At 45.6% G+C, this 24,340-nt stretch overlaps 1 protein-coding gene across 4 annotated transcripts in view; it reads right to left on the bottom strand.

Moving 5' to 3' along the window:
• The window catches only part of ATOSB (atos homolog B), a 373,752-nt gene that overhangs the window by 155,916 nt on the left and 193,496 nt on the right, over positions 1-24,340 (bottom strand). For 3 of the 4 annotated variants that reach the window (XM_086960246.1, XM_086960245.1, XM_086960249.1), the window contains exon 3: positions 10,012-10,172. The exons of the other annotated variant lie outside the window; for it this stretch is intronic. The gene's annotated coding sequence lies outside the window, so the exon portion shown is untranslated. The remainder of the gene's footprint in view (positions 1-10,011; positions 10,173-24,340) is intronic. 4 annotated transcript variants of the gene reach the window in all.

Genomic DNA, 24,340 nt, shown 5'->3' with positions numbered 1-24,340 from the left:
ATAAAGTCTTTCCCATTGAAGAGTAGCATATCTGAATTGCCTCTACAATCCATCTTGCAATTGTTCCTTTTGTTAACAGGTGATCCCTTGCTGGACTTTGCCAGAGAGAGACGTACAATTGATTCCCCTCACAAAATTGTTTTGTCTTCTGTAGATAATATAGTAACGCTCTTCTTACGTCCAGGGTTATGCAGGCTTTTTTCCAGCTGTGTTTGAGGTTTTTTTTTTTAAAAACAGTAAACTGAATGCTGTGATTCAGATGAAATTTGCTCACCACCTTAGGTAGAAACTGTGGATTGGTTCTAAGAATGATCTTGTCCTTGTGGATTTGCATGTATTGTTCCTCATAAAGGTTGGAGTTAACTTACTCTCCGTAGTGATGTTATTGCTATTAAGAAGGCAGTTTTTCACCCCGTACTTGGCCCTGCTTTTTATCGACTTTGAAAAGGCCTTTGATACGGTTGATTGGAGCTACCTGGAGGACGTGCTAGAAACAATTTGGTTTGTCCTCCAATTTAGGCGTTTCATCCATGTTCTGTATTCTAGCCCTAAAGCACAGGTCCTGACTAACGGCGCGCTCTCGGAGGCGTTCTCCATCCAGAGGGGCACCCGCCAGGGCTGTCCCCTCTTGCCACTCTTATTTGCGCTGGCAATGGAGCCCCTGGCCTCCCCACAGTGATCCCCGAATCCGTGGATGGACCTGGGACCCATATCATGTAGACAAAGTCGCCCTTTATGCGGACAACGTCCTCCTTTTCATAGCGGATCCCGAGGACTCTGGCCCACGGTGCTTAGAAGTCCTTTACGCCTTTGAGCAAGTCTCCGGCCTGCGGCTTTACCCGGCTTAATCCACTCTGGTTCCCCTCCACCCGTCACAAGCCTGTTTCGACTGGCAGATAACTATTCCCCTGCGTAGACAGTCCTTCAAATTCTTAGGAGTTTGGGCAACCTTGCTCCCGGAGCTTGAATGGGCCCTCAACATCTTGAGGTTAATAAAGAACCCCACTCTTTGTAGTGTTGTGATTACCTTCTGAATGTGTCTGTGACAATCTTGTTTTGATTTTGCCTTCACCAATCAGTCGTCTAAATAAGGGTAGTCGTGAATTCCTTTCCTTCTCAAGAATGCTGCCACTGCAGCTAATCACTTTGTGAAAACTCTTGGTGCCGATTTTATTTAGAAGGGTACGACTCTTAATTGGTAGTGTGTGTTTTCGTGCATGAACCTGAGATATGTATTGTGGCATTGATTCATGGGTATGTGTAGGTAGGCGTCTATTGAGTCTATAGTTGCCATATGGTCCCCTTTTTGTGGGTTTACCTCTTGTAGGGTTGTCATCTTGAAATGCTGCAGGCAAATGAATTTGTTTATGAATCTGAGATCCAGAATTGTTTTTAATGCAAAATCTTGCCTTGGGACCAAGAATTAAGGTGAGTAGTTTCCTATGTTGTGGACCCTTATTGGTACTTTCTCCATTGCCTGTTTTTCTGTAAGAGTTCCTTTACCACTTCCCTTAATTTTAAAAGTTTTGTTTTTAGAAACTTCTTTTTGGGGGTTGGGTGGTGGAATGTTTGTTAGTTCTATGCAATAGCCGTGGCACGCCACAGTTATAACCTCATTTTCTGTGGTGATCCTTTCCCATTATTGTGAGTAATGGGCTAATCTGCTTCCCACTGGTGCTGTGTGGGGCCCAGTTTTGTATCCAAGTCACTTGGAGCCTGCTCCTCCCCCTCTGGAGGATGGTAGTCTACCCTTTTTGAAATAGCTGCTTTGGGTGCTGTTGTCAGGATTGGTATCTGGACTGTTGACTTGACTGCTGTCCACTGCCTTGCGCTTGCTGCAGCTGTTGTCCCACAGAAAAATTCCCTCTTTCTGAGGGTTTTTTCAGATTGCTTCCTCCCCTTGTAAAGGTGCCTCTGTACTGTAGCACACCCATTGTTCTAGCTGTTTCGTTGTCCTTTTTAATCTGTTGTAAGGACTCATACACCTTGTCACCAAAGTGTCTACTTTAAAGGCTTATTAATTAATGTTGTTTGGACTTCAACCGTGATGTAATGAGCCAGGCGCTTTCCCTCTTGGAGGGGGGGGGGGGGCGGTGTGGGGTGGGCAGACCTGTGAAAGAATGAGCGCTGCTCCTTCACCTTGCTGTGGAGACGATGATGGAATCGTCCTCTTTATGTTCCTGTATATACTTGGGGTCCTCTGAAGATTCTTGGGTCTGCATTTTTCCTCAACCCTTGGTGTGACTTTGTATGCTGAAGCTGGCTCCTTGAAGGCTTCTTTGCCCTAGTTCAGTATACTTGGTAGCATGGGCTACCGTTTGTGTGTGGTATAGTGTCTTGACAAGAAAACAGGAGTCTCCCTTTCTCCTCTTCTAAGGGAACCCTGAAAGTGTCCGCTGCGCTTTTCACCAGGCTGTTATAGAAGGCTATGTCATAGTACAAACCTCCACCTCTGGACTTTGTGTTGAGGCTGAGCGGCAACAGGGAATTTCGTGGAAGAATGGAACACTTTCCAGACCCAACAGCGGAAAAAAGAACCTGAAGATGGCTACCACGCACAGGAACTTCCAGGGCGCCGTAGATGTCACACAAGGCATGGACCAGCACCAAATGGTGGTAATCACCCATTACTACGGAGGCTTTACTCCGCGTACCATGCGATGTAACAACGCGTAGCCTTTACTATGCAAGTTCTTACATCACATGCGTTGTAAGAACCCATGATTGTGCAGGGGGTAGTGATTTAGGGTTTAGGGTAGTAGTGTAGGGTAGTGTAGTGTTTGGGTAGTGTTTTAGAGTTTATGTGTAGGGTATTGTTTTTGTATTTAGTATTTAGTGCAATGTTGGGGTAAATGTTTGTTTTTATTACTAGGCAAGTTTTTAGCTTGCATACATTAATACTTGCAATGTAAAGGTATGCAAACTAAAAACTTGCGTAGTAATGGTATTTACGAAGTAAAAACTTCGTAGTGAAATGCTTCGAAGTAATGGTATGCGAAATAACGAGTCATATTCCCAAATGGTGGTCAACGATGAGCACGAAAAACATACAATTCTGGACCCAAGCACAAGATGGCAAAATCAGGCAGTCATATCAGTGGTGACGTGAACAGCAACAGTAGAAGCTGGCGCTTCTCGTGGCAGCCCCAACTTCTGGAATAATAGACCCTTCGTCCAGAGGGCAGCTGGCCTCATGAGCTACAGGCAAAACTGAAAATGTGCCAGTTCTGAGGATACCTCCGCCTTTACGGTCACATGCAGCAGCCTATCTACCCACCTGCAAGGACCGAAACGTAAGCTGCTCAGATCTCTGGATCTGAGGACTCCAGGTATCCACATGGAACAGATTTATTTTCTACTGGAGATTTGGCTACATCATTGCGTGACCTCCACAACACGAAGGAAAGCACCCAACACGCTTTAAGCAACGGTCATCACTGCTAGTGCAGGACTCTGGTCAGTGCTGGCCTTTGCAAATATAGCGCCCTGAGAGCAAATTTGTGCACTGCGTTATCTTCGGAGCCAAACTGCAGGAGTTGGGGGGAGTGGGGAGGGTGAGGGAGAAATAATGCAAAGAAGTAGAACAGGAAACAGGGGGAAAATAAGGGACTGGGGGAAGGAAACAAAGATTTATAGAGAGACCAGAAGATAATGAAGTGATAACTAACTGATGGGTGGTCTAGAATAAAAAAAAAAAGATTCAAATCAATTGTTGGGTAAGCCCAGTACACCCATTGGAGGCAAGCTGCCCTGGGCCGAGGCACAGCTCACCCATTCCTAAAGCTGACCCCGACACACGTATCCCGCTACTCATTCTTGCAAAGCACCTAGAAGCAATTAAAAGGGCCGTGCGTGCTACGCAAACAAAATAAACAGACACCATGAAACACATAAGAAACTTCATTTCGTTGAAGAGGCGGCTACAGTGAAGTGCCTACATCTTTACATGGTGTGGCACAATAGGTGGGCTCTTATTCATCAATCAAGTGTTACCTCAGTTCTCTAAAGTTAAAATTCAAAGAATGGTAACTTATTTTATTCAAGTAGTAGCCAACAGGCTCTGGCCGCTACAGGGAATATTAACACATGTAAATTATGCAAGTATAAATAAAGACAAACTGGCGAGGAGCTCCCAACTCGAGGACAAAATCAAGCAAGAACCAGGGGCAAAAGATCTCTTTAGGAGGCAGAGAACAAGGAGAGTTAAGGAAACTGATGCGTGGCCTAGAAACAGGACAGGGAACAAGTGACTGGTAGTAACAGGTGAGAAAAGAAGATGTCTAAGTCTGAAAGACAGGGCAAGGGAGCAGGCGGGGCAAGAGAGCAAAACAAGGTGTAAACGAAGCAACAAGGCCTGTCATGGGTTAAACAGGAGAGTTCAGGGAGTAGGTAAAAAAGAAACACAGAAAAGTGAAAAACCGGTCAGTTACAAAAATAAATAAAGGCATATAAAGCGGATTCAACAAAAACAGAAACGGGGCGATAGAGAAGGGGTTAGAGAGTGTACACAGGGCGTGGGAGCTGGTGCGTGTGTCAGGAACAGGACTCGAGACAAGACTGCGAGCCTGTGATGGCCTGGAGCAGCGGGTTTCAGCCTTTTGACTTCTGTGAACCCCCACTGAATCAGTGCTTGAAATTGAGGACCCCGGCCAAAGCAATTTTTATGGTGTATACCATAAAAAAATACATAAAAGAAACAAACAAATATACATCAAAAAGAAATACACAAAGTATTACATGTTTTGCTTCACTAATAAATATACAAAAATCGAAATGCATTCAGGGAAGGTTGAAACTTTTCAAGACCTGGTATTATTTGTAAAGGTTGAAGCAATATGCGAGGCTCTCGCATATCTTGGTCTTCTTTGCTCCTAATGTATAGTGTTTTTGTCTGTCAAATAGCAAGGGCTAGAAACTGCTTCAAATGCAGTTAATTCAGGGTTTTCTCTCTGAAGGCATCAGTGAGTCACCTCCAGCTGGCTTCCTCCCCTGTGCTCGTGTGTCAGTGTCAGTCACGGTCTTGAAGAAAAAACATGAAAACCGGGCAATCGGTGCCTGGGCTTGCCAGCTATGAAAATAATTCTCACCAGTGAGAAGTGGTAGAGGGGCCTAGGAGGGGGCAGAGCCTTGTGGCCTTTAGTATCGGACTATCCAACGAGGGGCTTCTGAGGGGGCGGGGCCATGGAAATGGGTGTGGCTCCCTGCTGAGAATTGTCAGAGAGAGAGAGAGAGAGAGAGAGAGATGCTACCCTCCTGTAGGGAAAGGGGGTTTAGTAGGGAACAAAAGCCTCAGAAGCTCCTGCCGGTGTTCGGGGGAGTGGATATCAGCTGTGAGGAGCACCCACAGATGAGCCCGCCCCCCCATTTCCCCCCACCCCTCCCCGTGAGATCAGCTCCTCAATGGGTGACCGTCTGAAAGCAGTCGGTATTGTGGGAGAGGGACACACAGTGGACTGGCAGGTCTGTGTGTAAGCTGTGATGGAAGCTGAAACGTCACGATCAGAGCCAAATAACGAGAAGCAGCTTACAGGAGACCTAAAGATGCAGAAAAACAGTCACAAGGATCTTTTCCTCTTTAAAATGGAACTCAAGTAAACTTTGGAAAAAAGTTAGCTTGAGCCCACAGGACCATACAATGGATTTTCCTGAGGCACAAACTCCTTGTAACTTTTATGCTTGGCCTACGTTGTGGCCACTAAGAAAGCACTTGTTCATGAAAGGTGCTCAATGGCAGATGAGGCAACAGCTCAAAAGGGTTATGCACCAGTTTACCTAGAACCACACTGAAGACTCCATTAGGCTGTAGCCTGCTCACAGGATCCAGGCAGATAGGGCCTTGAGGAGCCTTGATGGCGTCGCTGGCAGCTCAGGACTACCCCTCTCTATTTTGATAGGGCCCTACAGCTGCGAGGAAGGTTTTGCAGGCGCCAATCTCCACACCTGACTTAACAAGATAACAGGGAATTCACCATGCCTGCTTTTTTCAGAAAAATGAAGCCAACTGATCTCTTTTGATAGAGCCTAATGGCAGACACCAGTGCCTTTTGATCTTGGACTAAGCGTTTGCTCTTCTTAATGGATAAGCCAAGACTATTTCCTTGAACTACTAGCGTCTCAAAGTGAGTGATGGTAGAGAGGGATGCAACCGTCTCCGGTACCACCATGGACAGGAAATCACTTTCAGGAAGGTGGAATAGGTCCCTTTAACGCAAATGGAGCAAATCGAGAGCTAAGCTTGGTGAGGCCAAGTGGAGCCACTAGGATGACATCATGAGCGGTTTCAGATCTTCTACAGTACCGTCTACATATAGGGAAGTGGAAAACAGGTGATCGGAAACGTGCTCACTCCCTCCAATCCAACATCAGGTCACGCTTCTAGATCTCAGGCCCTCTATCGATTTGGGAAGCAAACTAACGGCACCTGGAATTCTGGTTAGCGGTAAAGGAGTCTAAAGCCTGAAAGATGGCGTCAATCACTACCTGGTGGATCTCCTACTTGGAGAATGGACAGCACTGATCAGTGGACTCTTTTGATGTTGTGGATACCTATCCCCAGCAATACAGGAGACCAGCAGAAACACGCTACACCAAAGCTTTACTGGTAGCTGACAAAGAGTGAGGAATCCACTTTGTCTTGTGACAGAGGTACGAGTTCTCAGCATGCACCATGACCGCTCTGGCTTAGAACAGTGGTTGCAAGGATTTCAATACTGCGAAGAAGACCTCAAGCTTTAACATGTTTATGTACAGGGATCAATTTGATCTGTCACACAAAGCCCCCCTCCCCCCCCCCAAAAATGCCTGCCCCCCCCCAGCCACCCAGCTCCCCCTCTCACCCACCCCCCTGTGCTCCCAGCCCAACCCCCCTCATTCTGAGTTGCTTTTGGCCACAAGTAACTAAAAGAAGAGCAAGTGGAATGGGCACAAAGAAAGATTAATCCCAATAATTTGCCTCAATAAAAGTCCCACTTTTTTGTGAAAGGTCTTCTTGTGGTTTTACTCATGAACCACAATCATCACATCCTAATTATTAATCGTCGCCACAAAGTAGCCAACATGTGTTTTGACGCATTACGATCCAACCAATATGACAAAATGTGTAATAATAACCTCCACCAAATTTCCAGAGGCCATCAAAAGTAGTGTACAGAAATTAACATATTGAGAGAGGAACTGTAAGTTGTACATATCAAAATTAACAAAAGTAGTAAATTCATACTAAAAATCAAATCAAGGTATCCAAACACGGAGGGAGATGTTTTGTTTATGGCCATATGCATCAAATCTACCATACCGTCATTAGGGACACTAAACATGTTTTTAGTCTTTTATGTGACATCACTTGGGAAGAAGCAATAATATGGGCCACCTTAGATGTTGTATAATTGTATACCAATATTATACATGACTTTGGAATACAATCAGTGGAATATTTAAATAGAAGACCCACTAAACTTTTATAAAAAAACAAGTATCATTTTACATATGATTCGGTTGATACTTGAAAATACTGTTTTTATATACAATGGACAATGAATGGTACTGCTGCCCCCAGGCTCCAGATTTGCCACCTGGTACACAAACCTATTTAGGGTTGGTTTGAGGAGAGGCATGTCTGGAGCCCGGGTGGTGCAAAATTGAATGAATATATACAAGATTTTTACACAACATTTTGATTAATTCGATTGGACCTCTTAATTACTTATTTTAATTTGTCGCATATTTGATTTCAAATTCCTTCAATACGAGTTTTACTTTAAACTACAGATATGAGTATCTGCTTTTTGATGTAGAATGGTATGTTAGCAATATGACACTTCAGAGCCGGATGTATAGAAAAACCACTTCATGCAACTCATTGTTTCATGCATCTAGTACACACCTTAAAAGCTATTCGATTTAGAGAAATGTTGGGTGCCAGAAGGAACTGTAGTATAGACAGAATATTTACACAATATTAATGATATTGAACAGAGATTTTTGGAAAGAGGCTACGATAGACAAACTGTGATCTGACTGCTGGAGGAAAAGCTAACAAACTGAACAGGAGTGACACATTAAGAGATGCTAGAAAGAGCTAGTCGGATACAAAAGATACAATAAGACTAATTACATATTATGGCTTAGAAACCAGTAAACCTAGTAAGATTCTCAACCAACACTGGTATCTTTAATGGAAGGTTCTATTGCTAGAAATCATATAACTTCTCACACTAGCATTGCCAACCATAAAGGACGTACATTAAGAAATATTATCAATCCTAGTTGTCCTGGACCAACAAATGTTGTGCCTTGGTGGTCTTCTATAACAAAAAGCTTTTATAGATGTGGTCACTGTGCTGTTTGTAGGCTTACATAGGATAAAGTGACATCCTTTTGCTGTAATAGTAGCCAAACAAATGAGATTAAAAGCAACATTATTGCAGTACTAATTTTGTGATATCAGTTTTAATTTGGAAATGTCACAATATAGGTGTTGGTAGCACTATCAGACCTTTGCGGGACAGAACTTCTGGACACTTGAGAGCGGTCACAGAGGGAGATCTGAAATATCGTTTAGCAATGCATATTCTTGAAGGCAAGATAAAGAACGCTCATCAGAACTTTATTTTAATGGTTTAGAAATCGTACAGGTAGAGGTTAGAGGAGGATGATAGAATAGGTAACAGCTGAAATCAAGAAGAAAGGAGGAACTTTGGATCATAAAAACGAAAGCAGTTGTAGAAGGTTCATGCAATTCACTGTCAGTATTATTTTCTAGGAGACTCATAGAATGTTTGCAAGTGACATAACCGCGCTTTGACCCCCAACAACTCGAGGTGTCATATAATATTTCAAACACCTTTTAAATTTTCTGACCCTTCTACAGTCCTCCATCAGGATTAACGGCGAGGGAATCTTATCCCTAGAACATGTTTACATGTACTTATTATTATTCTCTATTGCCCATTGTTGAATTGATTCATTTGATTATGAGCTATGAGCCGCACATTTAGCGGATATATATCTATAATTATATCTATATCTACATATATATATATATATATATATATATATATATATATATATATATATATATATATATATATATATATATATATATATATATACACATACATACACACACACAGTTCAATTTTCCCGTCTTGTTTTAAAGATGTTGTATCACATAATTTTCTTCATAAGATTACTACTCTAAAATGGCTGCCCTTGTCAACCTCTAGCTTAACTAAAGTTTCATAAATGCAAAGTCCCTTTCTTTTTTCAAACTTTTTTTTAACAAAGCCTGGTGTGGCCCTAGAGAAGAGGGAGCTGGCCAGTGTCTACAAACCCAGGTGGATTTGTTAGCCTGAGAAACATAGGCACAAGGAAGACTATTAACGTCTTGACTGACAAAAGCGAGAGTTGGAAACATAGGGAAGAGGGAGCTTGCGACTTTGTGAACGTGATAGAGGGAATATGCCACGACCTAAAGCCTCAGAGGAGGGAGGGAGTCTGTCACAGCGTCAACATGAGGGACAGAGAACAAGTCACAACCTAAATCAACCAAGCAGACGGGGACATTGAAAACACAATGAACAGGAAGGTGTTAAACAGTCCTCACTATTGAAGAGGTAGAGAGAGAGAGAGAGAGAGAGAGAGAGAGAGAGAGAGAGAGAGAGAGAGAGAGAGAGAGAGAGAGAGAGAGAGAGAGAGACAAGAGACAGACAGAGAGAGGGACAAGAGAAGAAGAGTAGAAAGACTACATTGTTTATTCCACTAAACACCTGGGTGGACATAGAAAGCAAATTCTGCAAAAGAACTGCAGTTTTCGGCCTCTGAATCAATGACCAGCTCTTTTGGATGTTTTGACAATAACATGCACGAAAAGGATAATTGGTCGAAACAGACACTTTTTGAGACCACAATAAACTAACTACACATCTACCCGAGAGTCATCACTTTAATTGGCAAGACATCAAAACTTCCCAATGTCAGACGCGAGCGGATTCTCTTTCCCAGACGACTCACCTCTTCCCAGGCATCATTTGGGTCTGATGGAGGTCCATGAGAATCCAGCAGAGATCAGCATTCGCCCAACCACCATCCCCTGTGCACCACACAGCCACGCGCCTGTCCAGAAGGAGGGGATCCATATACCAGGGCCGGCATTTCAGAGACAGCCGCAAGAGCTGAGGATCAGAAGAAGAGCGGCACATTAGGAGAGCAAGATGGACCCGGTGGTAGACACTATACCCAACCAGCCTCCCACTCTCGCGAGACACAGCCCTCTTACACTCTAGGTGCTTACGGCTACATTACCTACACCCCTGCCTGCGAGTAGCTTGGTGGAGGCTGTTGCTCCTTTCCTTCTTTTCTCAACTGTGACTGAAGCCAGGAACCCAGTAGGAGCTGTAGAAAACATTCAGGGTCCATAAAACTGGGGGGCAAACCATTGAGGCTGAAGTCAGGCAGTGCTACAACACATTTAAGAGTCTGATAAAGTGAAGAGTTAATTTCTGGGTCCAACAGAGACCCTTTGTAGCCTCTGTTGTGGACTTCTCACGGTTTTTATGGTGCAGAGGAGCTCTGAATCTCTTAAGGAGAAGGGGTGCCAATGAGGCCCATATTGTGCAGTTGGCACCCCCACATCTTCTACGAGTGCCTCCTCCAGCCATGGTGATGTTGGCAGTCCTGCAGCGCATATAGAGGAAGGCCTGCAGGCCCACTCTGTGAGGGACCTTAAACACAAAGGAGCTACAGGGGTAGAAAACAGGTCATCCCCACTCATATACTCATTCACAACATAGGACCTGTTCACACTGTGACTCTCATCCTCTGATCCTTACCAATCTATTATGATGTCCATTGGGACAGCGGTTAATCTTATAACGTCTGTACTTTATGGATCTGGGTCACCACTTTAAAGCGTAGAAAGTAAAAAATGTTAACTGTTGCGTTGATTCCAACTGATGTCGCCACCAATCAATTCCCTCCCCTCATACGAAGAATGTACTTCAAATGAGTGAGAAGAGATTAAGAAAGAGAAAAATGTGTGAAAGGGATGGTGGTGCCTCACGGGAGTAACACCATGGGAGTGAGCAGGAAGGTACTCGCCTGCTACCTCAGGTTCTCATCATCAGCAACCACCACTCCCAAACTAAAAAGTGTGTGATGTAAAAAAAAAAAAAAGAAAGTGAATACTGGTGCTAGGATGTCAAACACTATGTACATCAGTGAGAAATTTCCAATGTACCGCAGGCGCAACCCCACAATGAGGACTACGGGGCCTGGACCATCGCCTGCCCCAATTAAAACCGAGCTAGATCACACTGGCTATTAAACTTTTATTCAGTGCTGTGTGTCTGCTCATTTAAAAGGGGAAACAGACCCGCTGGCCCCACTCTGCGAGAGGGGGACAGGCCAGCAGGCCCCACTCTGCGAGAGGGGGACAGGCCAGCAGGCCCCACTCTGCGAGAGGGGGACAGGCCAGCAGGCCCCACTCTGCGAGGGGAACAGGCCAGCTGGCCCCACTCTGTGACGGGAACAGGCCCACTCGGAAGCTAACAACTGCTTTCTCACTGTTGAGGGAACAGGCCCGCTGGCCCACTCTGTGAGGGGGAACTGGCCCTCTGGCCCACACTGAAGGTAACAACTACTTTCTCACTATGGAGGGAACAGGCCTGAGAACCCATTCTGTGAAGGGGCCAGGCTTCTGAACCTGCTCTGGTCCACTCGCCCACTCTTTGTATATGTTAGAAGGTGGTTCTGACACTATGGGCCACCCGGATTTTTCGCTTTTTGAGCACCTAATTGTTGAGCTTTTATTGTGAGACTCATAAACTGGGACTAACCCACAGTGAACTCAGCATGTAAGACACTGCATCAGTATTTTACTGGTGTCCCCCTGGCTTGTCCAGGCCACTGCGCAGCAGCTGGAGTAAGGGACACCGGGCTGGTTACATGCAGACACATGTGTACATGCATGGGCACAAGTGTAGGGGCTGCGCAGGGGAGATTCCTAGTGTGTGCAGTCTAGGAGCAGCTACAAGGTGAATGATATGGCAGGACGTATGCAGAATTGGGTGGTGACATGGAATAGGCTTTATACACTGGAAAGAAACACCACAGGGAAAGTCAGTGTGTTTTACTATGTTTTTCACTTTATTATTCCCTTATGGGGATGTGGAGCCCATGGGCTAAAGTAGCTTCCATAAGGCCTAAAGAGTCCAGACACGCACAAGTCCACTGTAGTGGATGGGAAAATAAGTATTCTGCAGAGTTCAAAGTCATATTTGTACTGCTTTTGGGTCATCCAGAAATGTCAAATTTCTCTGAGTCACTGGCTGGGGTCTGGCCCTGGCAGGTTAGATTAATGACCTTTCTTCACAGAGCGCAAATCTTCCCTCCAAGGAGAGAAGATAGGTGGAGCTACAGGCTAATCCATCAGCAGCTGTCGCTGGGTGCCAGGCACCAAGCTGTACCAAGGTGAAGGCAGCACTGGGGGAAGGGGACCATGTGGCCAGAGACAATGGACAACGCCATTTTGAACAAACCCAAAGGCTGGACAAGAAGGAGGGAGTAGAGGCAGGGAAGTGAGTGTCACCGTGTGATAGGGCAAACAGAGACTTCCTGCCAGCCTCCTCCCCAAATTCTTAAAAGAACTTGCACAGGAAGAGAAGCTCTCTCTGGGGTGTGGTCTGCTGAGGCGGAAGGCGCTGGAGCCTGGCAATTGGCAGTTGGAAGGAGGAACCCCCTGACTGCCCCCAGGGCCCTACCAGCACCAGAAGAAGAGCCCAGGACCGGTGCGCAGAAGCAGGTGCCTCTGCCCAGGGAGAAGAGAGGCCCAGGAGGGAAGCTGGGCAAAAGGCTGGCACAGGGAGCCAGTGAAGACCGCTCCCTGCTGACTGCACCCTATTGGAGACCTGGAGGGCGAACGACAGTGCTCCCAGTGGCTGGGGACGCCACCAGGAGCAAGAAGGGGCAGATCGGACCCCCAGGGGCTGTGATATGGCCCCCGGAAGGTAGGTGACCTTTGATCCTTAAGAAGACCGATGGCGAAGCACGTGGGGCTCCGCCGCCAGTCTCAGAAATGCCCCCAGAGTTAGCGAGGTCCCGGGCGCTGCCCCCAAGGAGAAGGGAAGCTGGGAGCGAGGTCGTGCTACCTGTGAAGGTGCCCTGCAGGGAGACCAGGAGCCCACCCTGGCCCCCAGCGAAGATGGAGGCAGGGGAGTGCCATCGCGCCCCCCGCGAAGAAGTCTGGAGGGGCCCGGGACCCCATCCCCGGGCCATGAAGCCAAGTTGGGGAGCGCCATCGCGCTCCCCGAGAAGATGCCCCCAGCGGCGCCAGGAGCCCACCCTGGCGCCTGCCAGAACCGCCAAGGACGGGGAGCGCTGGCTCGCTTCCAGCGAGGAGGAGGAGGGGGCCCGGGCCCCGAAGTGATGTGGTGAAGGGGGGGAAGGCGTCGCACCCCCCGAAGGTGTCCGAGGGCCCAGGACCCCATCCCCAGGCCCCAAAGAATGGGAGGAGGCCGGGGGCGTGCTGCCGCACTCCCCCAAGGTCCTGCTGGACTGGCGGACGAGGCTGCGTCTGCCCGCACTGGAGCGGGCAGACCAGAAGTTCCCAGCTGGCTCCCGCGGTAGCACACGGGAGTGCTGGCCATGCGGCGAGCCTGCAGGGAGCACCAGGGGTGAGCACCAGGGGTGGGATACCCTCTATCGAAAAGGCAAGCGGGGTCCCGGGTGGGACCGGGGCCCCAGGAAAGCGGAGGAAGCAGCAAGGGGACCGGGCCCCCGAAAATGCCCATGAGCGGCCAGGGGTGGGTTCCCCGAGCCGTAGTACTCACCTGGGGATCCGGGTGGGACCGGACTCTCCAACGGGCAGCCTAAGTGGCCGGAGGCACAGATCGCGGCTCTCCCCGTCGCAGCGGGAGAGCCGCTGCTATAATATTCACTGCCAATGCGGAATCACCCATAATGCCTTGCAGGCCTGAACCGGCCTGCAAGTGGAAAAAAGCTTGTTCCCTGCTTGTGGTGGCCCCAGGAGGACGGGGTCACCACCACATGAATGCAAAGGTGCCGGGGACTTCAGGAGCAACGCAGTCTCCACCAGCGCAAAGATGAAAAGTCCCACTCTTAGTCTCTGAGGGACTTAAAAGAATCACCCTCTCAAGGGCTCAGCCAGCATATAAACATCTCTTGAGCTGGAACTTTTGTTCTACAGCTAGGGATGTCGTGAAAAGTGCACCAAGGGATGAAGGTCTGAGTGGTGGAATGCCTAGAGGAGGGCATCCCCTGGAGGTGAAGAGGTGTAATTGCACCAAAATGTATTTACTAATGGTTATTTCTTTTAGAGGGACTGAAGGTCACATGTGTAATGTGAAGTACAGGTGTAAGGTGATGTTATAAGCCAAGTGGAGTTATGTGGCCAGACATTCTTGCTAGGGTGTCTGGCTGTATATGTAATCCTGTGATTTCATCTGTGATGCCTTTAGGGGTTGTAATTGCAATGCATTGTCACAAACTAATTCCAAAAGCTTATGTATATTTGTAAATTGGTGCATAGTATTGAGTAGTGTGTGTGTTTAATAAATGTACTCTTACTTTTATAAAGCAAAGTACAGACTGGACAATCAATTATTGATTGTTATTTTTGCGCACCTGCAAATGGCGATTACTAGCCCACACCAACTCACTTGAGTAAGCCTCAGACTGCTCTGCAACGCTACCCTCTGAGAGTCAGGCGCTACAATTGGGTGTTTGGTTCCCAGTGAAGGACAAATGTAGTCATGTTATTTGTGCAGGCCTCACAGATGCTGCCTCGTTTTAGAACAGTATAAACCAGCCATCACTATTGTTTCTACACAAGGTGAGATAGATAGATAGATAGATAGATAGATAGATAATCAAAAGGGAATTTTTCAAACCAAAGAGACCCTGTCCGCATCAGAAGTTCCAATGTGGGCTTCAGTCAGCAGGCAAACAGAGACATGCCTTATTAATATCAACGCAGTCGCCCTCACCAAAGCAGAACACAAAATAAAACACCCTATTGCTATCGCAGAATTAGGAGGCAGAAAAAATAAAATCCTTTGGCATACCTGGACTGTATTGAGAACATAAAAATAGGAACAAAACTTCTCGTACAGTTCAGGCTCATGAAAGATGAAACCATAGCTTCATATATGGGTGGATGTTCAGCCAGACAAATACAAAGTTTCAATATATGTGTTATTTTACTCCCCCCACCCCCCATTCAGACACGGGTCACGGCGCTTGAAAGATTCCATAGCCCCCTTCCAAGCACCTACTTCAGGTTCCCATGATGCACTGCAACAGCATTGCTTTGTGCAGCTGTATATAGACCGCATTGAATGTTTTAAGGGAGGCGCGCGATGGGCGTAGTCAACATAAACATCCATTTAGCCACCTGCTTTGAGACAACTTATATAGCTAGCCATTAAGGGGCGGGCGACCGGATTCACAGAACTAGAACCCTTTATATTCACTGCAGAACAACAAAATTATTAAATTCCAATTTCCGATGCAAGGTGGGCAGATTACACCGAGCAGGGAAAAGCAGTTATGACTTGGCTACAGAGCCTAAAAAGCAGATAGGAAATTAAATTATTACAAAATTTGAAAAGAGGACCGTGGGCCAGGAGAAACATTAAGATGTGTGACTCACACGTAACAGAGGACTCGAACCTAAGTGGGAACAACTCGAAAGATGGAGTACAATGCACATAACATATCATGGCAGAACACAGCAGCAGGGCCGCTGTAATCATCAGTTTCTGCAGCTCTGTGCGATTGTGCATTTCCTAAATTTACCAGGTAATCCACCATCTGCTGCATAATTTCTGTCCATCAACTGTGTTTTTTGCAATTTTCACCCCGAGTGGGCTGGGTATGCTCAGACGTGAGTCCCAGGCTCTCCACACCACTGGAGTCAAGCTATCCAGGCTGATGAAGGCTGATAGCCAGAAACCGGTCCTTGGATGCTTGATTCCGGTCTGGGAAAGACATGGCTTGGTAGTTCGGACTGGACTGTTCCCATGAGGCACAGGGTCAGAGCTGATATACATATAGCCAGTGTCTAACCCAGGGTGGTGTGGAGTGCAAAAAAACATGGATTTAGGCCCAGATCCTTGTACTGGGGTGAATGTATGACATTGTTCTACATTCTGTCCATCAACTGTTTTTTTTGTAATTTGTATATGTCCACAAAAGGGTCCCTAAAGAACAACAATATTATGGAATTTAATCAAGCGCCATATATTTTGCATATGTTAAATGGTCATTTGTCCCATACGGATTGCTGAATGAATGCACTAAAACAAGATGAGAATTGGATGTAGGTGAACATTTGCCATAATAAATCGACGGGGGCGGGTTTGGAGGCGCGCTTTGGAGTAAAGGAGGAAACAAAAAGATTTGGGTAAAGTTTAGATTTCAATGAATTTTTTTATTGAATATTAATTAACAGAAGATAGCCACTACCTTCCTAATCCCACCAGACACCCTGCATTTACTATAACTGAAACAAGGTAGAGAGAATAATTGGGTGCATGCAGAGCCCTCAAGTTTCCTGGTTCATGTGTGAATAACTTAACCAGTGCCATTTTTTATGTATTCTGGTATTAGTGGATATGTTTATCCCAATATTGGAATAAATTCAACACTACAATGCAAAGGAAAAACAAGACAAAAAAAATAACTGAGCATGGATTCAGAAAACTCATGAACATGTTTTATTTCACAGCAGATGCCATCTCACAAGGAGGGGGCTGAACTCGCAGAGTTTCGCAGCTCGCAGTGTTTCACTCAGAGGAATTCCTATGAGTTGCATAAAAACTCAGCAAGATTCAGCAGAGTTTCGCCAACGGATGGGAAAATTTGCAGCTCGCGCTGTAATTTCGCACTGGTAGCACAAGCTGCGCTGAAAATCAGCGCAAATGGCAGTCTACTCGAAAGGCAGCAAATCTACTCGAACGGCAGCCCTCTGACCGTCGCTCATCAGCTTGCATTTTCTGGAGCCTCGCGGGGGAAAAAATCTGCCACGCAGCAATTGATGGGATTTGGCCAGAACTACTCGTTAAAGAGTAACAGCGAGTTACCACAATTCCAAAGCTAGAGATAACCATTTCGCCCACCCCTAAACAGACTTTTTTATCATAGACTTCACAAAGGAGAAGTTGTTTCCATCAGCGAATTCACCATTAAGAAGGGTATGACGTTTGAGACCCTCCAGGGTCTGAACAGAGAATAATTGAAACTGAGCTCCAGGACAGCATCGCAAGGTGTAAACAGGGAGCAATGCTGCAGGGCCTACGCTCCTGCTACTAAAAATAATGTATGGACTTCAAAGAATTCCTGCCTGTTTATTACTGAAGAGGCAGCTAAACATGGCCATACCAATAGATTGGTGCCAAACTCTACAGCTGCGAGGTTTCCCCTTTCCCTGGAAAATACTTTTTTTTAGGCCTGGGCAAAGTTAACATTACCATAACCAGAAGTAATCTTGCATAATTCACATGACACTACATTTCCAAAATGAGGTCATTGCGCCACGCGATGTAAATATCTGCGTTCGTGGCAAAAGTTTAGCATGGGGTACGGGGACAACACGAAGGACCAGAACAGGAGTGGCTTTTGTTCACAGCTTTTGCGTATTTTGCGCTTTTAAAAAATTATTTTGCACTAAAATATAGCGGTAGAGGCCGGTTTTGCATTTGGTGTAATTTTTACCCAATTTCAATGAAGTAATGCTAAAGCAAATCACGCGATTTTTCACTTACACTGCTACGTTAAAAAAAAGTAAATACTTTAAACCAAGCAGATCCGGGCCATATGATAACTTCTGAGATGACTGCTCCAGGAGACCGCTTCTAAAAAAGATGCGCTGTGAACAATAAAAGGATGCATGGAGTCATCTGATCACCTAGGTAACATACAGTAAAATGCAGTACACAAATACCATGACACAAAAGCTGTATCCAATGATGCGCTTCTGGCTTCCTATGTTCCTATCGAAGGCGCTTGGGGCGAATCCACTCACAGCGCAAAATGACGAGAAAAGATGGAATCAAAAATAACACCAAAATTACGTCACTTGTGGTTCAGGGTGAAAGAAAGTTTCCTGTGATATGGGCGAATCCACCAGCCTGGCCTAAGAGAACCATAACATTGGGGTTGCTGCGGCTGCGCGGCCATTCCGACCACCCTGGATGGTCTTAATATCACGAATGTTCAGCATGACATCAGCGAGTAGGAATATTAAAGATCGACCGAGCCTGAAATAAAGTCTCAAATTAAAACCTCCTTTGACACAATTACATTAGCTGCTATAATTGGTTAACAAGTCAAATATCTGGGCCTCTGAGAATTGGAGGACTGCCTCGCAAAGTTTTCAATGCTTTCTACTTGGTAAGGGAATGATTCGCCCACTCAATGGAGAAAAAGAGCGGAGCGTTGACTTGTGTGCTACACTAATCGTTGAATAATAGCTGCGGCTCCACTAAAAGAGGTCTGGAGTTCCTAGGAGACTTCTTTTGCTTTCAAATAATTTTTTAACCCAGAGATCCAGAAATAACAGAATCTCCCCGTTTGTAAAACTCACCCCTTTTTAGACATTTCTTCAGAAGACTGTGGTGCAAAAAACAAATCTTTGAGTGTGGGGATCCAACAGACACCAGTACAGCTAACCAAGATGATAACCTCAGAAGGACAGGAAAGAATGAGGTAGGACTTGAGAAGGGGACAGTAGTCGGAGAGGTGAAGTCGAGCACCTAGATAGGTGGAGTCCTCGGACTCGAGATTCCTGCAGACCACTACATTAGTGTAGGATTTAAGAAAATTCACAGGATACGATAACGATGATAAAACTTGTAAAGAGTGAGATGCACACACTGCTCCTACCTAACACTGCAATAAATTAAATCTAAAGCTCAGTCATTCTATCACTCACTACTCTTGGCACCATCACTCAATTGAGAGCAGCGACTGATGTCAGGGCCGGTAACAATGCTACCAAGCAAGGTATTGAACTGGCATAAGACCATATTTAGCTCTCTCTTGACCAGAGCCAGATGCGGACACACTGGCAGAAAAGCCCTAAAAAGGACCTCTAGGAATTCCTTGCTCAACCTGGGAGAGAAACTAGAAGGATGATGCAGCATGACTCGTGAATGATCCAATTGATGGTCAATCAGATAATGAGAAATGGAGGACGCAAATAATGCCTTCAAAAGTCATCTCCCTTGAATTCTGGTTGCCAGTGCCCGATGTTCGAGGCAAGAAGAGGTCTGCCTCAATGGCGGAACACGTGTCCTATGGAGCCTGATCCAACTCATGCGTAACTCCTGCCCACTTCCTTAGCAAGTCAGCCCAATTATTCATAGAACCTGCCAAGTGATCTGCTCTCGGTGCTATTTTGTGCCTAATGGCCCAATTACAGAGAAGCAGAAGAGTGGAGATTCCAACACAAGATCCTGTGTACCACCTCTCCCCTCTACCATAGCATCCTCCCCACCGCTTATGGACCAAAAACACAGAAAAGAGTCCTGGACCTACAGGATCAAGACAGAGGCGCCGATGAATAACGTACAGCGCCAAGGCCCTTCGAAACAAATCTTGATGTTGGGCTCCAAAGCCTTCCATTGGGGCATCTGTTGTCATCATGAAATTAATAACTTGCACTTGATCCTAGAGACCTAATAAGATGTTGTGTCTCATTTGCGACCATGTGAGTCTTCCATCTGTGGCATGATCGCGACCCGGTCGCTGAAGGACCGTGAGACTTGCATCCATTGTTTGAGTCCTCATGCAGTGACCACATGCAAAGACATCAGAACATTATGAATGGAATCCCAAACATTATTTCAAAAGTGATAATCATTTGTAAAGTCACACTGGATGACGTTTTCTGGAAGAGTTGCACTGTCAACTAAATCCTTCAAATGCTCTCTTGGGAAGCGGATTTCCTCAGACACGTTGAGTATTTTCCCTAGGAATCTGTTGCAGGTGGATGGTACCAGGGATGACATTTCTTCGTCCAAGGTCAACCTTCACCTGTAGAATAATCAAACCGGTTGCAACAGAGACCTCTGATTTGCCCTTCTCTGGCCAGCATTGCAGAGCATACAGCAGTACTCCCTGGGGCCACAGAAGTGCCATTCTCTACACCCATCTCAATCTGCAACCAAACTGCACAATGTCTACTGGAAGAACAAGGGCTTCTCATGCACCGGAGAACATAAGAATCTACACAGGTTAGTCTAAGGAAAGAACCAGGACCCATTAACAACGCTTCAAGCCCAGTCCCAGCACATGGAACTTTTTATTACGAGGACACAAATTCCTTTCTTTATAGGTGTTCTAGCTGTAGTGGTGGAGCAACAGGAAAGGAGAGTTTCTGGGGAGGGAGAAGCTGCAACAGTAATGCAGTGATATCTGCAAGGTGGCCGCATCTTCAAAATGAGGGCAATCGAGGAATGGAGACAAGGAAGTAATGATCAGTGTCATACTTGCACGCCTGTGATGTACTTAATGCTAGAGTGCCTTAAGTGGGGAACTTTTCAAACATAAAAAATGTACACTCCCTAAATGCACATTATCCCCTGCAGCCAAATCACTTGCACAGTGGAACCTCTCTTCCGCACTTGAATCCGTTTTACCAAGGGCTTGCTGGAGATTCAGGTATCCACTTCATCTTTCCAACTGCATAAGTTGTAGAAACGAACCCTAAGATTGGGGGAAGTTTGCACTGGTAAATTTGATGTTGCCGCCCATGTTGGGCTTTATTAGTACGCGGCCATCTAGCAGCTAGATTTGCCATCTGACTAGTATTCGGTCACCGGGCCAGTATTTTTATGCCACAGCTAGTAAAAAGGTAGTTAAAATCATAAAAACCTTGTACTTTTTGGTAAAAGCTGGAAACAAAGATTACAAGATGTTTTAGACGTGGCTAAGCAGTGCTTAGATACAAGTATCCGATCTTAGGTCCTATAAAAGTGTCCCAAATGGTTAAAATATTGGCATGAATGGATTAATGGCAACTTCATGAAGCCACCCATAAACCTACATGTAAATAGAAAAACTATTGCACCTGTTTTTTCACACTTGTGGTCTGAAACGGGGACACCCTATTTCGCCAATGCCAATGCGGTTTGCATTATTTCAGGAATCTTTAATGCTGAGACATAATGCTAACCCGAATAAGACGGGAGTACAAGTTGGCAGGGCCCCCTATATTACGCACAGCTAATATTCCATCCCTGCTCTACACAAAGATTTATACAGATGGGAGAGGGATCCTGGTTTTGGTGAATAAAGTCTACACCCACTTAGATTTGGCTCTGGACCTCGCTATCTTAGCGTCCGAGTACGGGTTTGGTGGATGGGTTACTCTGTCACAAACATGACGGATATCCCGTCCGCCGGATCACAATTCCATTATAACCCATGGAACTTGTACTACCTCAGAGGGGAAAGCCGTCATGCCAGTCAAACTCGTAATCAGGCTCTAAAGAAGATTTAAATGAGTTTTAGCTTTCATATTGGGTGGCAAGTTCCCCAGTGTGGCTGGATAATGAACCAATCTATAACAAGTGTCCAGAAGTGAAAGGTCTGATAGGCCTTCGGTGATTGTGGTACAATAAAATCTGGACCCATGTACCATGGAGAAGCTGGATGCCACTTTATAGGACAGACCTAGTAAGTTTAAATATGGGGTCTGCTTTGCATATACGGTAATGCGTCTGCAGGGTCTTGTGCGTTGACCCCCCTCCCCGAAGCATGGTGGGGATCCTCCACTGTCTTCCATTCCCTAAATAGGGGTTCACATTAGTAATAATTAGGGCTCAGGGTTTTTTGGTATTTTCTTTTACACTTCTGTTTGTATTTTTCCATGTTTATTTTTAGGTTTCGCCTACGCAGCATGCATGCGCTGCATAGGAGACCTTTAGCCGTTGTGCAGCTCTTTTTGGAAGCACATACTCGTGCTTGTGGCGGCATACACCTTGCGGGAGCCTGCAAGGGCGCGCCACAAGCACGAGCATGTGCTTCCAAAATGAGCAGACTACTCTCCCAAGCGCGCACGCGCCTCTCTCCGCGCCCACATGTTTTTGCTTGCGTTCCTTTTGTTCTGCCTTATGTAGCTCCTTTTCACTCTCAAAAGGTTTTCTCTGTGTGTTTTCTTCCATTCCTTGTCCCTCTCTCCTCGCCCACACGTTTTTGCTCGCGCTTCTTGTTGCTTTCTTTTTATTTCAGTTCAGTTTCCCTTTCTTTCCTTTCTGTTTCCTTCTTTTTTTGCTAATGTTTCTCCTTGCCATTCTTTTCCTCTTGCTGTATTTCCTTCTATACTTCTCTAGCCAGGTTCCTTTTGTTCTGCATTCTGTAGCTCCTTTTCGCTCTCAATAGGTTTTTTTTCTGTGTGTTTTCTTCTATTCCTTGTCCCTTCTCTAGCTCTGTCTATTTCCTGCAGTTGCTTTTCATTTCTTACTTTCCGATTGCTCTTTGTCTGCCTTAATATGCTGTTGACGTCCTTCCGCCTTTCTTCGAAGCGTCCTTCTATCTATGTCCACGTCAAAGAATGATTTTCCTCACCTACCCATTACTACCCTTTTCTGTTTGCCTCCTGTGCATGTGTGTATGCCACGAAGCAGCTGCAATGCAAGGAAGACACACTGACCCATTTAATGGCAGACCCCATTGCACGAGCCACAGAGTAACATGGCATATGTGCCCCATACTATTGAGAAAGAGCTGGGCTCGACCACATAACCGCCCCACCCCCAGCAGTTTGCATAAAACCACTGTCAGATCCAGGCTGTCAACCTATGAATGCTGAAAGCAGGGAATCAGGGCTAAAACACCAAGTAGTGGGCGAATAAGCATAGGCGTTGTGCAATAACGTCACAGGGGGTGATGTCACAATTATATTGTATTCTTCACTGAAATAGGAATAGATTCTAGCCAAACTGTGGTACAAATGATGCTATGTATTCTATATGTGTGATTAATATGCCATGGAAAACATTCAAGTTGAATCCAGTTCTTACTTGGTGCTGTGTTTTTTGTGTTTACTTGGGGTCTTCTGCAGGCATCTGGGGTGTATATTTTAACTGAGTATGCCCTTTGTGTTTTTTTCTAGTTAACATTGTTAAACCAATATTTAACAAGCATTTGCAATGCAATAGGCCTCGCATTTGAAAGAGTTTAAGCTATTGGCATTGTAAATAACAATGCCTTTTATGTATGTTTTAAAAACCAACACGTAAATAAAAGGCATGGCCATTTACAATGCCAGTAGCTCAAACTCTCACAATTGCAAGACCTATTGCATTGCAAATGCTTGTTTGCTAATGTTATCTGTTTATCCATGTTTTTGTCTTTGGGAAAAATGAAGCTGAAACTAGATTACTTCTACATTTATTTCACTGATAAATGTTCACTCATACTTAATGGCTGACGGGTTTCAATAATGTGATTACCCAGAGATGATAAATTAATGTAGCCATATAAAAACACGCACATTTGTGCAACACATTTGTCCTATTTCCCTTCTGCCCTTCCTCGCTAAAGTCTTGGAAGCCCACGTGGCCAGTTGTGTGTTCAACTTCATCGAACGCTTGGATTACCTGGAACCAAATCAAGCTTGTTTTCGCCCAGCACACTCCACGGAGGCCGTGATCTTAGCATTAATGGACACCATGAGTGCGAATGCAGACAGAGGTGAACATCAAGCATTAGTGCTCCTGGACCTGTCGGCCGCGTTCGACACGGTTGACCATAACATCCTCCTTAACCGTGTCGAGCAGGCCGGCCTGAGAGGAACTGCCTTAGAATGGGTTAAATCTTTCCTTGCTGGCCGTACCCAAGCAGTCAGGCTTGGAGAATTTACTGCTCCTAAACTTCCTTCCACCTGCGGGGTACCTCAGGACTCCTCCCTGTCCCCGCTGCTTTTTAATATCTACCTCAAACCCCTCATCCATTCGCTCAAAACCAGAAACATTACATTATTCAACTACACAGCAGCAGACCAAGGTTTAGCACATCAACTTCTTCTGTTTCCAGATTTCTAATGGTGCAACCACTCTCACCATCCGCCGCCAAGGATGTCTGTCAAAATAATTTTACAAGAAAATTGAGAGGTGCACTCGGTAAAGTCAATAATACAAAAAGTTCATAGATTTTGTAAATCTTCTGTTCTTTCTTTATTGTGTTCTTTATTTTCTTTTAAAATACACAGGCACAGCCAACGCGTTTCATTCCCTTTCGTGCCTTGGGAATTTCGTCAGGGCATGCAACTAAACCGATGATCTTCAGATCATCTTCTCCCTCAGCTCCCCTAACGCTG

This window comes from Lissotriton vulgaris, chromosome 3_1 (genome assembly GCF_964263255.1).
Source record: "Lissotriton vulgaris chromosome 3_1, aLisVul1.2, whole genome shotgun sequence".
Taxonomy (NCBI): domain Eukaryota; kingdom Metazoa; phylum Chordata; class Amphibia; order Caudata; family Salamandridae; genus Lissotriton; species Lissotriton vulgaris.
Note: the sequence above shows the minus strand (reverse complement) of the source record. Positions and strands in the feature narration are given on the sequence as shown.